The following is a 6,234-nucleotide window of genomic DNA, read 5'->3' as shown; positions in this document are numbered from 1 at the left end:
CCTTTTCCAAAATAACTCCGTAAACCGCCGACACTACCGCCTTCTCCAGTCCCCCTGTTGTCAGCTCCTCCTCCAGCAATGTGGAGGCCGGTTCCACCGGGAAGCTCTGTATCTCCTTTCTGGCAAAATCTCGAACCTGCATGTATCTAAACATTTCCCCCAGCTCTAGCCCATACTTCGCTTCCAGCTCCTTCAATCCTGCAAACCGACCCCTAAGAAACAAATCTTTTAGTGTCTTAATCCTCTTCTCCTCCCATTTCTGCAAATTTCCATCCCACCTCCCTGGCTCAAATCGGTAGTTCCCCCGAATCGGCATTTCCCTTGCCCCCAACCCGAAGTGTTGGCGAAACTGCCTCCAAATGCTCAATGAAGCTATTATTACCGGACTCCCTGAGTATTTCCCCGGGGCTATCAGGAGCGGCGCTGTTGCTAGTGCTTTCAATCCCGACCTCCTGCACAATCTTCCCTCCATTCTGACCCACTGGGAATAAATCCCTCTGACCCAGCTCCGCACCTTCTCCACATTCGCCGCCCAATAGGTTCAGAAGACCCAAACCCCCTGCCTGCCTTCCCCTCTGTAGCAACACTTTCTAACTCTGGCCACCTTCCCTCCCCAAATGAACAAAGTCATCCTTCCCTCAATCTCTCTGAAAAAAGCCTTTGGCAGGAAAATCGGCAGGCATTGAAAAATAAATAGAAATCGTGGCAACACGTTCATTTTAACCGCTGTACCAGACCCGCCAGTGACAGAGGGAGACCATTCCCACCTCAGCTTTCACTCTCCCCACCAAACTAGAAATGTTGTACCTGTGGAGCCCCCCCACTCCCGAGCAACCTGCACCCCCAGGTACCTAAAGCGAGTCCCTGCCCTGCGGAATGCAGCCCCCCCCACTGCTGCCCCCACCCCCGGCTGGGACACTACAAAATACTCACCCTTGTCTAGATTTAGTTTGCACTCCGAGACAGACCCAAACACTCGAAGCAGCTCCAATATTCCCGCTATCGATGCACTCGGTTCCGACACGTATAACAGCAAATCATCGGCATATAAGGACACCCTATGCTCTATCCCCCCCCCCTCCGCACTATTCCTTTCCATACCCCAAACTTCTTAATGCGATGGCCAACGGCTCACTATCGAGTGCAAACAGCAGGGGGGGACATAGGACATCCCTGCCTAGTCCCACGGTGGAGAGAAAAGTATCTCGAGCTGATGTTGTTTGTGCAGACACTCGCCCTCGGCTCCTTATATAATAGCTTTACACAGTTCACAAATCTTGGTTCAATCCCAAACCGCTCCAAAACTGCCATCAAGTACCCCCATTCTACCCGGTCAAACGCCTTCTCAGCATCCAATGCCACAATCACTTCTGTTTCCTTCCCCTCTGCTGGTGCCATAACGACATTCAATACCCTTCTAACGTTTGAAAAGAGCTGCCTCCCTCTCACGAACCCTGTCTGATCCCTCTCACGAACCCAGTCTGATGTTTTGTAGATTTCTAAATAAGCAAACACATAATTAGATATCTGACACCGGAGTAAGCCAGCCCCCTCCTACTGGTTGAACTGAAGCGAGGTCCCGGTGCGATGACTGAGACAATCCACTCCCTGCCTCCCACATAATGCAAAACAGAGCCCATTAAACGCACGATAGCCAGTGTGAAGTATTTAAGTAACCTGGCTGGTTATTAAAAAAATATACTTCTTCTGGCCTCCGCAACTGTTCTCGCTACAACAGTACCTTTCAGAAAAGTTGCTGGACAAACTTAAGCGGAAAGCCAAAGTGCTTAAAAAATACAGCTTCACATTCTAGGCACTAATGCGGTCGTGGGCAACCTGCGGTTGGGGGGGGGGGAGGGGGGTCACATGTGGCCCACAAGGATTCTGAGTGAGACCCGCAAGATGTTTTGATGACCGTTGCCTACGCACAGGGTTGCCACTTTCCGCGGATTTCCATCCACATGGTTTTTTTTCCTACCAGTATGGCGAGTAAAGCAAGGGCAAGTGAAGCGAAGGGAGTGCTCATTACTCACAACATTGACTGTTGCCGTGCGCACCCTCTGCATCTAATCAAAACTAAATATTTATTTTGTTTTTGCCACTTGGAGGTGATAGTGTTATTAATATATGAATGATTAAGCAAACGTTCATCCAATCATGTAGTGAAGAGTTCAGGCTCCAAGGGACCAAAGTTTTTAAAAATAGATTTAGAGTAGCCAGTTCAATTTTTCCAATTAAGGGGCAATTTAGCGTGGCCAATCCACCTACCCTGCACATCTTTGGGTTGTGGGGGCAAAACCCATGCAAACACGGGGAGAATGTGCAAACTCCACACGGACAGTGACCCAGAGCCGGGATCGAACCTGGGACCTCAGCACAAGGGACCAAAGTTAAACCGTTTTGTATTGTTTTTAAAAAAAAAAAAAAAAATGTTTTATTGAAATTTTTTCCCCCCAAACAACAATTTTCCCCCTCTTACAAAGCAAACGCAACAATAACAATACAGAAATTTTTAACAATACACAAGTAACAAAACCCCTTTATCTTTGACCTAAACTAAACTAAACCCCCCCCCTTCCCGTTTTGTATTGTTCGTAAATAAAAGGACCACTCATTGCCGACATACAGGTCTCATGTGGACCTAGTCTGGAGTGAACTTTGATCACTGGGAACGATTATGTCGTTAGTCACTTCACATTGAGGGGTGTGCGCATCAGGTTCAGAGGGACTCACACATTTGGAACAAATAATACAAGCGCTGCTTGCAAGTCCAATAGTAAAATCTGCTTTTGGAAGTTAAGATGAGCAAGAAGAGGCCAACAGTTCTCCTGAGTATTAATGGTGTTATGAAATAATTTACGGGGAGGGTGGGGGCAGTTGAGGCAAACAATACGAGTTTGAGGCAATTAAATAAGTTCTCTGAAAGGTAGGGTTAAGAACTAAAAAGGGATCAAGCTGCTGAACCTGATGTGTTTTACCTGAACATTTCCCAACACAAGCTAATAAACTTGCCTCTCTTTTAGGTCCTTTCCCTTCAAAGTTAAACTTAAACAACTTTGCACATTTTTTATCTATTGCAAGGTCACTGAGATCAGGAACGCTCTACCCAGGAAGTGGTGGAGGCAGATTCAATCATGGCTTTCAAAAGGGAATTGTTAAGTACTTAAAGGGGGAAAATAATGCAGGGGGAGGGGAGGCGGGGGGAGTGGGAGTTGTATGGCGATTGGGACAAGATGCACAGAGCTGGCATGAAACAGACAGGCTAAATGGTCTCCGGTGTATATTTCCATGATTCCATAGCAGTGCCCAGACCACACCACCTCTGCCACTGATAAAGAACATGAGCAACAAGATCATGGGAACTGCATCACCTCCAGGTCACAGGCCATCTCCACTTGTGCATGCATCACCAGCACTTAACCATCATTGGGTCAGAATCCTGGAATCTCCCACTCCAACACCATTGCGGGAGAATCATTACCACAAGGAAAGCAGTGGTTCACCTTCAGGGGAAACTCCAGGTAGGCAATGAAACAAAAACACAGCCTCACTGCTGCTGACTGCGTCCCCAAACTATATAACATGATCTTCCATTGGCTTAATTCCTCCAATTAACGTGACTCCTGTGATTTAGTTTCTAATAAACAGTCTTGTAAGTTTCACAGGAGCAAAATCATTATGGTGCTCAAGTGGAGTACATGGGGAGGAAAGAGAATCAAGATGAATTAAAGCAAATCAGGTGAGTTGGGGTAAAAGGCAGGACTATAGAATCCCTACAATGTAGGCCATTTGGCCCATCGAGTCTCACTGACCCTTTGAATGAGCAAGCCACCTCTGCCCACTCTCCGTTATCTCAGTAATCCCATAACCTAACTTACACATCTCTGGACACTAAGGGGCAATTTAGCATGGCAAATCCATGCTAACCTAACCTACACATCTTTGGACTGCGAGGAAACCCACGCACGGGGAGAACATATAAACTCCACAGACAGTGACCCAAGGCCAGAATTCAACCCAGGTCCCTAGACCTTTGAGGCAGCATGTGCCGCCCACAGTGAAGGATGTGGTATGACAGGTAGTGAGATATGACAGATGTTGCTATTTGTAAAATTATTGTTGCTGTGGAAAAATCAAATCTTTTTATCCAATTTTGTGGCGATTCTGACAGACATTCTTGGATCTTCCTGGGACTATTGTTATGTAGCACCATGCCATGTGGACCAGGTTAGCTGCAAACCCTTATTGGTGTTGAAGTGGTTCATTTGCACAGCAGTGAGTGGACTAGAACAAAGTTTATTGTTGACACAAGGGAGTGGGAAGTTCCTGATGGTGAGCCGGGCAGAAGCTCTGGACACAAAGCATGGTTGAGGGCAGAATCAACCCTCAGCAATGAAACCCCCTGGTCCAACAACCTGTCGACACTCAGCATTTAGGTTCATGAGTAGCAGCAACTAGTGAAACTGGATCCCTGTATAGGCCAGTGCCTTCAAGAGAGTGCTGCGAAATGGGCGGTGGAGTTGCAGAGGTACACAACAACTCCATATTTAATGTAGTAAATGGTCCCCAAGGGGTTTCGCAAGATACTTCTCAAACAAAATTTGACTCAGAGCCACATAATGGAAAACTAGGGCAGGAGACTAAAATCTTGATCAAAGAAGTAGCTTTTCAAGAGTGTCAAAGGATAGAGGGAGAGATGGGGAGGCTAAGCGTTTTGAAAAATAAATTTAGAGTAACCTTTTCATTTTTCCAATTAAGGGGCAATTTAGCGTGGCCAATCCACCTACCCTGAACATCTTTTTGGGTTGTGGGGGCGAAACCCACGCAAACACGGGGAGAATGTACAAACTCCACACGGACAGTGACCCAGAGCCGGGATCGAACCTGGGACCTCGGCGCCGTGAGTTTACAGTGTTATTCACTGTGCCACCGTGCTGCCCACCGGCTAAGACGTTTAAGGAGGAAATTCCAGCCTCAGCAGCTAAAGACGTGGCCACGGATGGTGCAGCGGTTAAAACCAGGGGTGTGTAAGAGGCCAAAGATAGAAGAGTAGAAATCTTTCAGGAGTCTTATAGATTTACAGCATGGAAAGAGGTCTTCGCTGTCTGAAGTTCCATTGCGCCCACGCCAGCCATCAAGTATGTAACTATTCCATTCACATTTTCCAGCACTTGGTCCATAGCCTTGTATGCTATGGCGTTTGAAGTGTTCACCTAAATACTTTTAAAATATTGTGAGGGTTCCTGCCTCTACCACCCTTTCAGGCAGCGAGTTCCAGATTCCCACCACACTATGGGTGAAAAGATTTTTCCTCACATCCCCTCTAAACCTACTGCCCCGTACCTCAAATCTATGCCCCCTGATTATTGATCCCTCCACAATGCGGAGAAGTACCTTCCAATCCGCTCTTCTACCCATCTAACCAGCCCGTCTGTATCATCCTGTAATCTATATCCTTGCTCCTCATTACAATAATCTTTATCATCACAAGTAGGTTTACATTAACACTGCAATGAAGTTACTGTGAAAAGCCCCTAGTCGCCACACTTCGGCGCCTGTTCGGGTACACGGAGGGAGAATTCCGAATGTCCAAATTACCTAACAGCACGTCTTTTGGGACTCTTGGGAGGAAACCGGAGCACCCGGAGGAAAACCACGCAGACACGGGGAGAAGGTGCAGACTCCACAGACAGTGACCCAAGCCGGAAATCGAACCTGGGACCACAGAGCTGTGAAGCAACAGTGCGACCCACTGTGCTACCGCGCTGCCCATACCACACCACCAATTTTTGTGTCATCTGTGAACCTACTTATCATACCTCCTACATTCACGTGAAGGTCATTAATGAAGACTACAAACAGGGGACCCAGCACCAATCCCTGCGGAACAGCACTGGACACAAGTTGCCAGTCACAAAACAACCATCAATCATCACCCTCTGCCTCCTACCATTAAGCCAGTTTTGGATCCGGTTTGCCAAATTTCCCTGGATCCCATGGGCTCTTACCGAGCCTCCCATGTGGGACCTTGTCAAAAGCCTTACTAAAGTCAGTGTAGACTACCACAAACACACTACCTCCATTTACATTTTTAGCCACCTCCTCAAAAAATTCAAATTTGTAAAACAAGATCTCCCTTTGACAAAACCTGCTATTCTGGATTAATCCTTGCCTCTCCAAGTGGAGATTAATTCTGTCCCTCAGAAACTTTTCCACTGGGCAGTACGTGGTGCA

Source organism: Scyliorhinus torazame, chromosome 18, assembly GCF_047496885.1.
Source record: "Scyliorhinus torazame isolate Kashiwa2021f chromosome 18, sScyTor2.1, whole genome shotgun sequence".
Taxonomy (NCBI): Eukaryota; Metazoa; Chordata; class Chondrichthyes; order Carcharhiniformes; family Scyliorhinidae; genus Scyliorhinus; species Scyliorhinus torazame.
The sequence above is the reverse complement of the archived record's forward strand: the minus strand, read 5'-3'. Positions refer to the sequence as shown.